Raw genomic sequence first — 14,825 nt, 5'->3', positions numbered from 1 at the left:
AAAACAGCATGAAAGAGTAAGAACAGTTCTTTAGAACTGAAAGAGTTTGTGTATGCTCTTCATTCATTTGTTTATTTGTTGTTCACTGTAGCTGATATGTTAGAGAAATAAGAATACAGAAGACATTTGTTCATAAATACAAAGGGTGAAAACTGGACCTCTAACATACAAGTAAGAAAATTTAAAATCAGGGATAGAGAAAACCCAGTGGACGAGGTCCCCAGGCCCAGCTCCCAGAAGGCATGACTGGCTGCTTACAGAACCATGTCGACAGATTCATGCACCTCAGCTCTAGATTGTTATGCCCTAGGATTCCTTCTGATCTCTGGGGAAACAGAAGTCTCTGAACCTATCTCGGAGACAAGGCTTTCACTCATGACAACTTAGCCGTGTGCTCTGTTCCTGTGACCAGGATGATGGTCGATCCTAAACCAGATGACTGGAAAGGAGTATTTCCACCTAACCCAAAGCAGTATAGCTCAGTTGAGAACGGAGAATAGATGCTATGTAGAAAACATTATTCCTAAAATGGCTGTGACTGAGAAAAGTGGTAAACGTAACTGAATAAAATGTTTTTGTTATTCTCAAATTCGTTTACTATTATTTACTCACAGCAAGAACATCCCCTTTCCAGGAGTAAGATTTCTCTTTTCACCCACAGTTTACACACTGGAGGGATGTATTTGTACAGATAGACACATCTATAAACAAGATTATAAGATTAAAAAAAGATTTTATATAATTTAACATTTTATCATAATGGCAATATGCTGGGCCAGCAAGATGGCTCAGTCAGTAAAAGCACGTGCCTCCAAGCCTGATGATGAGTTCTGTCTCTGGAACCCACATGACAGAATAGAACCGACTCCTGCAAGTTGTCCTCTGGCCTTCTCTCTCTATCACACACATACACATACACATACACACAAACACATCACACATCACACCACACATACCATACACACCACACAATAACACACACACAATGCCACATACACACTCACACATCTAACACACATACATAGACACCATATCCCCCCCACTCTCTCTTACATGCACACATGACAAATAAATCAAAGATAATTTTTAAAAGAGTGAGGTGTTACACTTATAGGACTCCTAAGTCCCTTTCCATAGCTGTGTTTCCCCGCTGGTCTGTGCCTTCTCTGTGTATTTGCTGGGTCTGAGGAGGCAAGGAGAATAGCACAATGCTGACAAGTTTCAGGCTCGAAGTCTGGAGCAAACAGAAGCTTTCCTCATATATTGCAGAGGGAGAGGACTCTGTAGCACAGCCAGCACCTTTCCCAGGAAAGCTATGGTGAAGAGGTGACATCCTAACTCAGTATCAGGGAGGGCCTGTCTGTCAGCTGCTGCATCTCTGTAGCCCAGTAGGCCATGGGTACCTAACTCCACTCTCTCGGTCTCCTCCCCAGTGTAAACAGCTTCCCATAGCTGAGTCACAGCCTTCCATTGGTTCCACAGCCACGCTTTCAGCCTTCTTTCTTAGTGCGAGGGTGTATCTACAATTAACTGCTTGCTGCCCAGCCATTAGTGTTTTAGATGAGTTCACTACTAAGAATGCAATGTCTTCCCACTGCCATTACAGTACAAGCAGTCAACGCTAATGCCACCTTAAAAAAATAAATGATCTCCCAGTTCAGGTATCCACATGAGGCTGTTTCTTGTGTTTTATTTCCATGTTATATAAACTCTGAATATGTAAAGAACTTAAGAAGTTTAACACCAAGAAACCAAGTAATCCAATTAAAAAATGGGTACAGAGGTAAACAGAAAGTTATCAATAGAGGAATAGCGAATGGCAGAAAAACACTTAAAGAAATGCTCAACGTCCCTAGTCATCAGGGAAATGCAAATTAAAATGACCCTGAGATTTCACCTTACACCCATCAGAATGGCCAAGATCAAAAACTCAACTGACAACACATGCTGGAGAGGTTGTAGAGAAAGGGGAACCCTCTTCCATTGCTGGTGGGAATGTAAACTTGTACAACCACTTTGGAAATCAATCTGGCACTTTCTCAGAAAATTGGGAATAGTGCTACCTCAAGATCTAGCCACACCACTCCTAGGAATATATCCGAAATATGCTCAAGTATACAACAAAGGCATTTGCTCAACCATGTTCTTATTAGTTCTATTCATAATAGCCAGAAATTGGAAACAACCCAGATGACCCTCAACAGAGGAATGGATACAGAAATTGTGGTACATTTACACCATGGAATACTATACTGCAGAGACTGATACCCCAACCAAGGACAATGAATGGAGAGGACCTAAAACCCCAGCTCAGATGTAGTCCATAGACTCAGTCTCTAAGTGGGTTCCCTAATAAGGCGAGCAGGGGATTTCTCTGGCATGAACTCAGTGACAGGCTCTCTGGCCACCTACCTCTGTGGCGGGGGTGGTGGCGGTGCAGCCTTGCCTGGCCACAGAGGAAGACAATGCAACCAGTCCTGGTGAGACCTGATAGGCTAGGGTTAAACAGAAGGGGAGGAAGACCTCCCCTATCAGTGGACCAGGGGAGGGGCATAGAGGAAGAAGAGGGAGGATGGGATTGGGAGGAGATGAGGGAGGGAGACACAGCTGGGATACAAATTGAATAAATTGTAATAAATGATAATAAAAAATTTAAAGCGATAACTAAATTTAAACATAATCAAATCTGAAAATGGTTCTTTTACTAGGTTGCAGACTTTCCTCAATATTTCCACTCTACCTTCTGTTTGGACTCTGAACAAAGAAATGCTTACAAATGGAAACCTGTAGATGATAGCAAATGAACTTTTACAGAAATGAAGAAGCAAGGCTGATTAGAAGAGAGGGCAGTGAAATAAGAAAGACAAGGGAACTAGAAACACATAAAATTTGCATATTGGATAAAGGTATCACACAATTCTATAAAAAGTAATGTGCTTAAAAATCCAACTATGTAAAATCTTACAAATTACAGTAAGATATAAAGATATTGATAATGTAAAGGTAGACTATTAAGCTTATGTCAATTATCCTTTATAAAAATACACATTTGATTTTCTTACTGTTTTGAGATCATGCGACACATTATATTTTTCTGGCCTAATTTTGCAGGGTGATATTTTCTTCCAGCTTTTATTATAATTTCTGATTGCTGAAAAAAAATCTCATTTTCCATTTTTAGATGAAATTTTACTATGTTCTATGTTGTACCAAAAGATCCCAATGTAACCTCTTGCCTTGTTTAAAGTTTTTTTTGAGGCCTTTCATAGTGTGGGGGAGTCCAGCCCCTGGAGAAGCATTTGATTCCCCATGTTAATATGAAAGTAACACTTCAATATGACCAAGTTACCCTAAAATTAATGATATTGCTGGATACATTCACAAGAAATTGCTTCTATAGGAAATACTTTGCCTTTTCTTAAGCCATGCTCCAATTTTTGCAGGAGCATTCCACCGGCAACATTTCTTAATAGGTATGATTTACAAAATTTTGAAATTAACAGAAGTGAGACTTGGAATATATGAATTTTGTAAAGCTCAGCATGTCTGCTTTGACAATGAATGGAGTGGAACTTTAAAGTGAGAGCATCATTTTAAGCATTTGCTAAGGGACTTCTTACAATGAACTTTCGCCATGGTATTCAAAGGGACAATGTCTTGACATCTGTCACGTGGCTGATTAGCCGACAAATTATATAGAGCTGACTAAGATTCAGAGGACAGGAGTTGGTGTTTCTTACTAGGCCCTCCTCCACCAGAATAATGTTTACCCTACTGCTAAGAATGTTGCATTGAAATGGACTTATATAATCTAAATGACCATGGTAGCTTTCAAACATGTTCTCCCAGAGCCCTGAGATCCTGAAATGCTAAACACCAAGTAAGCCACTGCCATCAGGTCTCTCTAACTGTTGAGTCTGAACCGTTTTTCAAATGCTTGTGTCTTGAATACTTCTCCCCCCTGGCTGGTTTCATGGTTTTAGAGACTGTGCCGCCTTTTAGAAGTGGTGCTTAGCCGTAGAAGCAGGGCCCTGGGTCCAGCCTTTCAAGGTTGTATGTGCTGCGGATGTCAGGTGTGGCTGTCTGTCACCACACTGTCCCGTAACCATGCCACCTTCCCGCACTGCATTGAAACGTCTCTGAAACTGAAAGCCAAAATAACTTCTCTCCTTTAAAATTGTTTTTATCAGATGTTTGAGTCAGAGCAGTGCAAAACTAACTTGTACACATTGAATGCTATCTTTAATAGAGTTTTACTTATTTTTCATCAGTCAAAGGGTCTATAAAGCTATTTTTTTGGAATCATAGTCACTGAAGGCTGAAAGCCCTCCAGTTGCTTAATCCATCTGTCCTCAGACCTGGGCCAGAAACACGGATTTTATAGCCCTACAGTGGAATCATTAACCTTCGTTGCCAATGATCTTCTGTGTTGCATTTGCATTCAAGTATTGACCAACAACGAGTGGAGATGACTATTTTAAGCAAGAATTTTTACAAAGTTCAAGATTAAGAGCCAAATTCTCAAAAGCATTACACACACAAAAATCCCCTAACTCAGATACTGAGATGCATCAGAACTCTGAGTTTGGATCTGAGTCATGATTTCAACACAACTGTGTTTTCAGTAAAGATCTCCCTGGTTCTTGGTTGTGATGAGAATCAAGAAATGTAGTCATGAATTATGTGGACTGCAGAAGACACTGGATCAAGTATATCATTTTCTTTCTCTTTCTTTCTTGAGAAAACATTTCCCAAACCACCAGGGGCTCAGGAGGGAATTCCAGGAGGGTCTGGGAAGGTACAGAAGGCAATGCCTCCTCTGCAGAACCCATTACTACTGTCTGTTCACCCTCCTACTCCTGCCTGCCTACTGTCACCGTCTTCTGGGGTGCCCTACTCCAGGCTCAGGTGAAAATCCCATGGTTTCTAGAGGAATCTGATCTGATTGTTGGCCTTTTCTCATAAGCCAATATGTCATGCCAGAGGATCTGTTTTCATTTGGGTTTTTGTTGTTAGACTTTTAAATGTGAGAAAATGCTACAGGCAATCTGCATGCTTTGCAGAATGAAAACTTTGTGAGATGTCCCACTTCCAAGAACTAAATTCATCAGACTCAACTTTTTTGAGAAAATGTTTTAAAGTCTTAGTTTTGAAAAAGAAATTACTACACTGTAATATGCAAGTTTGAAAGTTTTAGGTATGAGTAAATATTAGCTATTTCTCAAAAATACTAATTATGTAAGATATATGTATATACATACATGTGTGTGTGTATATATATATATATATATATATATATTAGTATATTAGTGGTTAACAATCTGTGGGTTGCAACCCCTTTGGGGGTCAAATGGCCTTTACACAGGGTTGCCTTATGCCATTGGAAAACACATATATTTTCATTACAATTCATAACAGTAGCAAAATTACAGTTGTGCACTAGCAACAAAAATAATCTCATGGTCGTAGGTGACAACCAGAGTCGCACAACAGGAGGAACTGTATTAAAACATAGCAGCATTAAAAAGATTGAGAACCACTGTATATATTAAAAGGTAAGAAATTTTAAAAATAAGTATTTCTTTTTGATGGAAGTTGCAACAGCATCTTGCTTGATAACTCAGGCTGTCCTGACATGTATGGTAATCTGGATGAGTCTTAAACTTCTGATCCTTTGTCCTCTCCCCGTAAGTGCTGACATTATAGACACAGACACTGCTTTAGCTTAAGATTATATTCTTTATATTACTTCATTTCTGGCTTTAATTTAGAATAACAAATACTCACTGTTATTAAATATCTTGTGAACACATGACATTTATTGGTCACATTCTGTTCTATCAGAGGGGTTAACCATAGTACAACTTCCTTTCACCACACTGCATTATTTATATAGTCGGAACTTTGATGATCACATATAAAATCCTTTAATCGGCATCGCTGACACGAGTGCCAAATTGCTTTTCAGTTTTGGCAACGAGCACTCCGGTCAGCATGAAACAAGTAGCCATCCCCCACAACTTTCATCAGCATTGAGTACTGACCTTGTAAAACTTCCAGTTAGAAAGGTCTGTATTAAGCCACTTCTATGGGATCAGGGGCAGGTGTACGATGGAATCCCAGCTTGGCTAGAGCCCAGTGGTGGGCATCTGTGTACTGGTAAAGATGTGGTCTTTAGGTTCAGACCTGTGTTCACAATCTGAGTCTCTTACTGGTTGGTCTTAAGCAAACCACTTCACCTTTCTGTGGCACTCGCTCTTCAACTCTGTCTGCCTCAAGTCATATGAGGTTTAATGCATATGAGGTGCTTAAGACACTGCCTGATTTACAGTATATGTTCACCAGTCATCTATTCAGCTATTAATATAGTTATAAAATGTGAACTGAAATACAATAATCTTATAACTAAGCTTGACTGTCAAGTGATTTCACGTTTCTTTATTTCATTCTTTTCCCAAAGACATGCATGGATAGTAGTAATGTTAAATTCCTGCACAAGAAAAAAAATTTGTGGAGCTAAGATGGGCAAAGAAGGGTCTAATGTGAACAAGGCTGAATCAAAATAAAGTCCTTACCTGCCCGTCTCCACTACTCACTGCCAAGTTTTTAAGGATAGCTTTCGGTGTTGGCGATGGAGTGCTAGGAGACAGCCTGAGCTATTTGCATGCAAAGGTATTCTTGCAAGACTAACACCCTCTCTATGAGCCTAGCTTTATTTAGGTAGTCTGTTAGGAAAGTGCCTTGGGTAGGAGATGATAGAAGGGCAGCTTTGGCACCATGTTTATGAGTTACAGCAAGGGAAGGTATACAACAAACCCATTCCAGTTCCTGGCCTAAAAACTGTCCTCTTAGTTCTCAGAAAGCGGACAGACCCTTTTCTTCAGCCTCACTTTTAAGCCCAGGAATCAAAACTGACTTGTCTTCTTGGTATTCAGGTAGCTATGCTCACATTTAGCTAGGTGGCTATGAACTCTGCCCTAAGTCATCTGTAGCACAAAGACATGCAACCTCTGAAACATTCAGGGAAACATGACCTTTCTACCCGATTGACAGAATTAACCCACTCATGTTCACGATGGGACTTCTGTCATCTCAGTTCCTGTTGGAGGAGGAAACAACTGTTTAGAGCTATGGATTAGTTCTGAGAGTTAGGGGTCCTTCTGCTAAAGCCTGTCTTAGTCAGTGTTCCTGCAGAAAGAGACACCATGACCATGACAACTGTTATGAAGGAAAGCATTTAATTGGGGCAGGCTTACAAGTTCAGAGATTTAGTCCATTATCATCACGGTGGGAAGCATGGCGGCACACAGGCAGACATGGAGCTGGAGAGGTAGCTGAGAGTTCTACATTTGGATCCACAGGCAGCAGGAAGAGAGATGAGCTGGGCCAGGCTTGAGCATTTGAATCCTCAAAGCCTACCCGCATCCTCCAACAAGGCCACACCTCCTAATCCCCGTCAAGTACATCTATTCCCTAATGACCAAGCATCAAAGTATATGAGCCTCTTGGGGCCATTCCTAGTCAAGCAACCACAAAGTCAAAGGAAGAAATCATCAGGCTTCCATCATCTTGTGATACGAACTCCAAGGATGTCGGCTGTGCTTCTGTCCCAACAGATGGGAGTTACAGTTGGACAGTCATAGCCACCTCTTTCATTCTGCCCCCATATTCTTTTGCTTTCTCTGTGTTTATATATCAGATTTATACACACTGGTGTCTGGGTCCCTCCTCTTCTTGGTTCCCACCAAGTGATGTCACGTTGAGCTTAGAGCATGGTGGGGGTTGACACATATCCTATTTTAGAACTAGACCCGCAAGGCAACCATACTCTCTTTTAAGAATCAGGACCCTCTCAAATTATTTGAAGCTAGAAGACAAATAACAATTTGTTAGTGTGGATTGTGGGAAAATAAGGTCAAATATCATTTTCCAAGTGATGTTTTCGGGCTGTACTTCCACAGGATGTGTGAGACGGTAACTTCAGAAACGTAAGTTCACAATCTTTAAAAACATTCGGAAGCTAATTACATTTTGTTTGTATTGTTTTCTAAAACTTGAAATACAAACATTTAATAGCTATGGCCAGCATTTGCCAACTCTAAGTGTATGTGTGGCGGGGGGGGGGGGAGGGGGAAGCAAGAATGTCAAAGAATTACAAACAAACAGACTTAACAGTGTATATCTTCTAAGATTGCTGTATTAAAAAACCTAATGGCAAGATGCTACGTCACATGGAGATTTTGAGCAAAGCTGTGTGTTCAGCCAGGCTTATGCTGTCTCTAGGAGGCAGTGGCCTCCAGTGTGTAAGATCTACCTGGAGTCATCAGAATACTATTTTCTGGCTCAAACCCACAGTTTTGACTCCACAGTACAGACCAGAAAATGTTGCTTCTAAGAAGCTCCGAAGTGAAGCTGCTGTCCATTCCAACCTTTCCCCTCTCAGGTTTTCTAAGTGTTTCCAGTCCCACTGGCAGGCAGGATGTTCAGGAGGCTAGAGGAGGAGGCACCACAGGGAAGAAGAGTCAGGCTGGGAGAAAGGTTGTTGTAGCAGCCTCCTGGTCCTAAGCTGAGGCATTCAAAATTATCGCTTATGGGTTCTTAATTGGGTAGAAAAACCATGGCAAGACACCGAGAAGCCCTTTCATGATGGGGCCAGCATGGCATCCTTGGACCAACTCTGAGTGAGTCACATCACTGTTTCATTAATATTTTCACATGGCCCTCCCCTCTTGAGCCTCACTCTAAACTTCATCGTATGCACAGAACTTCCAAGGTATGACACTTCAAGGCAGCCCACTCTAGGTTAGAAATGGAACACTTCCATTTTTAAAGCCGACTGATTGCAGGATTTCTTACGCTATTGTGACCTGACTCAGCATGAGAAAAGCAAAGCCACTCAAATACAGCTGAGTAGAGGTATGCCTATGATCGACAGAGGCTCTGTAATTCTACGGAGAATATGATTTAAATGATAGTTTACTGTATGAAATGGAGGAATGAGAATGAAGATCGTGAAAATAAAGACAAACATGGAAAATTAATTTCCTTCATGCTATTGGTCTCATATAACCTGCTTTTCAGAAGCCCCCATCAACAGATATTGTTGTTCATTGTTGCTGAATATAACTTCCCAAAGTATTTTCATATTACCTTACTGTAATTATTTTTAAATGCTAATGAATTTGTTTTCTTGTGTGTAGTATTTCAATAGAATGCTTTGTAACAGGGAATGAATTCTTTCATTCTGACGGCATCTGCTAAGTGGTGGCCCTGGGCTGAGGCTTTCAAAATTATTAAAATATCAAATTCCCAGCTGGAGCACCCTGGAGAGGACCCTTTTTAAAATACATCCGAGTACTCAGTGTTCTTCCAGCATAACATGGAATGACAGGGCAAGGGGAATGATCTGACATCTCCGGAATCAACTTGTTGGCCATGCAATTCCTCAACAAAAAGAATGCCAAATATTTTTTAAAAAGTGACCCAGACACTAGAAGCGTCTTATCCACAACATAGCCAGTGTGAGATATGAGAAGAGACACATTCAAGATAAAAATAAAAACCACATTGACTTTCTATCACGTGACCTTTTTTTTTTTTCCTATCTTCTGTCCAAGAATCTCATTGGCTATCAATTTAGGCTTCCTGTGAGAGAGAACAAGAGAAAAAAATGGATGTGAGACAGGGACAAAAGCCCAAATATTTGTTGTGAGAACAACAACAAAAAGCAATAAAATCCCTACTATGGGTTTACAGGACTTTGTGCTTAGAATGGACTGTCTTCAACTAGGTATCTGTTAAGAGCCAGTATACATAAGATTAACGGAAGGTGCACTGTTCCTCTCAGCTTACAGCCGGGGCACATTAGCAGCTCAGACTCTCAGGGTTGAAGACCTTCTAGGGATAGGAAGAAAACAGGCGAAAAATTGCTAGGAGGAGCCACTGGGAGATGAGAATCAGATTCCTGAATAATGGATGAGAATTAGCTATGTGGATGATCTTCCTGGAAAATAATGCAGAAAAGCAGGGAAAAAATTTAGGACAGGGCAAGTTTTCCCAAGGATTGGGGAGAGAAGAAAGAACCTAGAGTAGAGTAGAAAAGATGACATTGGAAGGACAGAGAGTAGGTCAGGGATCATACAGGCAACACTTAGGATGGTGTGATGTGGGAGCTATGTTCAGTAGTCTGTAGCAGCATGTGGTAGTGTGTAGTGGTTGTAGAAATGGCAATAAACACGCTCATTTGTATTTATCATTAATATCTGTTTACTTTGTTCTAAACAGGCCCTGGGAAATACTCAAGAACCATGTGGTACCATGGAAGTAACTCTGAAGCTCAATAGCATATATGAGCCTCAGCCCCAATTCTGTCCTTTACCTTCTTGCCTTGGGACATCTCATGTTAGCTATGTGCTGACTGATTTCTTTGTTTAAGCACCTTACTCAAACACAATCACAATATCTTTATACTCCTGACATATAAGCTTTCATATAATTGCACTTGTCTCATGGGTTGTTGTGAGGATAAAGTCACAAAGATATGTAAAACACACAATAAAACCTGGTGTGTAATAATCACTCAAAAATACAAGTTTCCTTTAATGTAGATTATTTTAGTAATTGGTTGCTTTACGTAACTGTGTGATTCAAGTTAACAAAGGAGTCATCAAACATCTGTCTACTTACAGATCTGAATTATAATCCTTAAATATTGAGAGTTCACCTCACAAGAAAAATCTTGTGATAAAACTTTTCTCACTCTAAACTAAAGTACAACGACAGATGGTCTATTTTAGACATCCTGGGGTGTTTTAGCTTCATTTCTGTTGATGTGATAAATATATATATATATATATATATATATATATATATATATATATATATATTTAAAAAAACATTTAAATGAGAAAGAGGCCTATTTTGGCTTTCAACTTCAAGTTGCAGGCTATCACTGGGGTAGAAACCAAGGAAAAAACCTTCAAATAGCTAGTCATGTCACATCCACAGTCCACAGCAAAGAGAAATGAGCACATACATGTTCATTTGTGGCTTATGCTCAGCTGGAAAAAGTGCAGGAACCTTTACGTCTAAGGAATGGTGCCTCCCACAGTTAAGGCAATCCCCCATGCCCACAGGCCAGCCCCATATAGAAAATGCCTTATTGAGACTCTTTTCTCAGGGGATTCTACATTGTGCCAACTTGACAATTAAAGCTAAACCTCAAAACATGTTTCACTCACTTGTTTTTTCTTTTGTTGAGACAGGCTCTCACTATGTAGCGCTGGGTGTCCTGGAACTCACTATGGAAACCAGGCTTAGCCTTGAACTCACATAGAACTTCCTGCCTCTGACTTGCAAATGCTGATATTGAAGACATGTGCCACTATGCCTGGCTTTCACTGCTTTTTCTATTTTTTTTTTTATTTTTGCATGCTTTTACATTTTATTTACCACCAACAGTAAGATGATAGAGCAAATGCTGGAGAAAGGCCTTTTGATAGCTCATGCAAAGCTAAACCCTAGGAGTGTTTGCTCCCTCCAGCCTTCACCCCTCAACATGCATTATCCCTTATCTTCATAGGCTGATACAGAGTCAGAGTCGAGTTTCATGAGTCTCTCCCTGTAACTGAAAACAGTGTCACCAAGGGTGCACAGCCACGACCTAATTCCATTATTCCTAGTGCCCTGGGTACATTTACACAAGAATGTGTCTGTAAAGCCTCATATATTAAACCACACAAAGCAGCACTTCGTTTAAAACGTGTTTGTGAAGACTGCTGCTGAAGCCAGATACGGAAGGCGTTCAGGAGGTCCAATGATGCAGTTTCCCACTCATCCCAAGTATCTCCATGTTTGTTTACTTTGACTTCTTTTGGGGGCACTTGTTTCCTGCATAGGCCTGACTGAGGGATCAGTTTGTGTGCTAAAGTCACTTCCTATGAAGTAACTTTACTACCACTCTGTTCTTACTCCTTAATTCCTCTTATGTAATACTTTTTCTTTTGGGACTTTAAGGTTGAGATCAGGTCCTCGAGCAATGTGGTCAGTTATACCAGTGGGAGTGGACTCATTCATAGAAGCACTCAATGGAACTGGTTCATGACGAGGAAGAGTCTCCTTTTCTATGTTGTCTGCCGCTGAAGACGTCACAGAAGAGGACTGATCATTCACATTTGAGTCATACTTTGAATTTTGAATGTAATGCCCAGGTGTGGAAGAGCACCACACTTGGCCTGATCATAGAGCTTCTCCACAGTGGAGTTTTCAAGACTCTTGAACTTTTCTTGGAAAGTTTTCCCCAAAATATCTGATGATACAAGCAAATACAAGTTTAGGAATGGAACCATATTTTAGATGACTTGACAAGATTCCTTCGCTAATCAGTCTCTGAGGAATCGACACACTTGTGGCAGCCAAAGGCACAGGTCTGAACCAGACGCCTTCTTCCTTGTACTCTGCTGAGACTTTCTACTCTTCCTCTGTTGGAATGTAATCTGTCCCTATATGGGGAGTTGATCTTGGAACTTCTGCATTTGGCCCTCGAGAATCAGCTCTCCCATTCATACTTCCTCATGATAGAAGAGGCAAGGCGGTGAGCATGACCCGGGGTAGAGGCCAGCAGAGGACCCTAGTGATGGGCACTGCAGTCAACTCAGGAAGCAGGCAGGGGGAAGAGGGTAGCTTCAAGGTGGTCATCAAGAAGTCACCCAGACACCTGACCACTGTTTTTAACACCTAAGAAAAGTCAATACTTGGAAGGACATTTGAAAAAGTGTCATGTCTCACATCAGTCCCTAAATAAGCACAAGCCTTAAACACTTAAGTATGTCTTTAAAACCTTTAGATAACATTTCAAAAGCCACAGCACTCTGATGTCTAGCAGACTCTGAGAAAACTCATGAATGACCATTCACAAAACCCTTCTGGTAAGTTTTTTTTTTTTTTTTTTTTTTGTGTGTGTGTGTGTGTGTGTATGTAGAATGTGTAGAAGGTGAGATACAAGGTTAATAATATTACGCGGGAGTCTTTCCTTTCGGCGATGGCACCGGTGATCTGCTCAGCTGCAATGTTGCTGGCACCCTGCAAAGAGGATCGTTGCAGGTGAGGGTGAAACAGTGATGAATATTTCTGAGCATCAGTGGCTTGCCTCACATGCTTTCACATGCTGTCTCAAGATCCTCGGGATCCTGTGAGGTAGCATAACTGCTCTACACATGGCAGAACCATTTCCATGACCTGGATCGAGTGTACCAGGCACGGATGGGAGGGAGTTTGAACACAACTGATTTCAAGGTTCATGTCCTTCTGACCGTGGGAAGGTACTTTAGAATTCGAAGTGCAGAGACTGCAATTAAACTTTCCTCCTGGAATAACAGTTATATAACGTGAAATGGCTTGGGGGGACTATCTAGGCTCTATTCGTTTCTCTCATACACTGTCAGTGACTCGCTAGAGGACAGCAGTTGCCTGGTGGCCATCTGGCAGTTCTCCAGTGGCCACAGACTTCAGAACACTGTAATAAGGGTGAAGAGTCAGGAGCCAGAGCGAGACCGACATGAAAGGGAAGTGTTGCATTTGATTATTTCCTTTTCATAATATTTTGAAACCCTGATCCCAAGTCCCCCTTTCCCCTTCCCCAAGCTATTCTTGGCTTTCATCCTACTACATTTAATATATGATCAAACATAATTCCTACATAGAAAGCAGAAAGTAGATTATGACCAGAAATTACATTTTATTATGGACACAGTATGTTCTAAAGAATTTGAGTGTTGGAATTCTATTAGGTTAAAGATAAAGCACTCGTGATTCTGGAAGTACTTGAAAATAATTCCCCACCACTTCGGTTATGTAACTAGATTTGTCCTTTGAAATAAAAAAGCAAAAATGGAATTTAAACCAAAGTAAACATTCTCGGTGGAGGTCTTAAAAACCATTAACTGAATCCCCCCCCCCTGCAAGACTGGAAATCATGCAGAGTATGCAATTTTATTTTACTTTTAGCCCACATTTTATATTCTCACATGCATAAATAGTAAATAGCTTGAGTTTGATTTTATTATATTTAAAGCGCTTTTGCTGCAGAAACTGGCCCCCACATGAATCAACATGTATTGAATATGAGATCCATATGCACTACAACAACTGCTTATCAAGACCCACGTAATGACTATCTAGGTTAGATATCCCAACCTCCTACCCAGGCAGACTCTGCACATCCTGTAACAGAGTGAATCCGGGTGAATCTGCCTGGTCCTTTCTTCCATGCACCCTCCTTAGTCCGCTAGATCTAGTGTGGGTCTACACCCAATGCCTGGGTCTAGTCTGGCTACCTACTTGTAGGACCAACCTCCTGGCTTGCCCCGCATCTAAGTTCCGAGCCAGCGCACATCCTCCATGATTCCGTGCACATAGAAAAGAAGCACACACGGTAGCCCAAGTGGGGAGGAAGGCCTGGTGGGGAGGAAGACCTGGTGGGGAGGAAGGCCTGGCACCAAGATTTAGAAGGATCCAAAGTCCCACATTCAAATGAAGTGACTGATAATCCTCAGTTCCTATAAAGAGTAGCTAGGTCTATCTGGTTAAGAGAGCTGTGATAACTGAACCAAGAGTCATTAATCCTCAGGGCAAACAATGATTCACACTACTCTTTTATTCTCAAAAATGAGGTCAGCAGTATAATTAACCCTTAATGCTGAAAAGAAATCAGACAACTGTCAATGTTGGTGTCACAGACGATGGTGGCTGTGTCTGCATCTGTGTGTCTTTGTCTATGTGTGTTAGGAACTCAACCTAAGCCCATGCTCTGTCACTGGGCTATATCC

At 41.0% G+C, this 14,825-nt stretch overlaps 1 protein-coding gene and 1 pseudogene across 3 annotated transcripts in view; both read right to left on the bottom strand.

The window, feature by feature from the left end:
- Ccbe1 (collagen and calcium binding EGF domains 1) overlaps positions 1 to 14,825 on the bottom strand; it is a 258,110-nt gene that overhangs the window by 83,924 nt on the left and 159,361 nt on the right. The window lies entirely within an intron of this gene.
- LOC132652101 (OCIA domain-containing protein 1-like) lies at positions 11,075 to 12,912 on the bottom strand (annotated as a pseudogene).

Source organism: Meriones unguiculatus, chromosome 2, assembly GCF_030254825.1.
Source record: "Meriones unguiculatus strain TT.TT164.6M chromosome 2, Bangor_MerUng_6.1, whole genome shotgun sequence".
Classification (NCBI taxonomy): domain Eukaryota; kingdom Metazoa; phylum Chordata; class Mammalia; order Rodentia; family Muridae; genus Meriones; species Meriones unguiculatus.
This window is presented reverse-complemented; position numbering and strand designations above follow the sequence as displayed.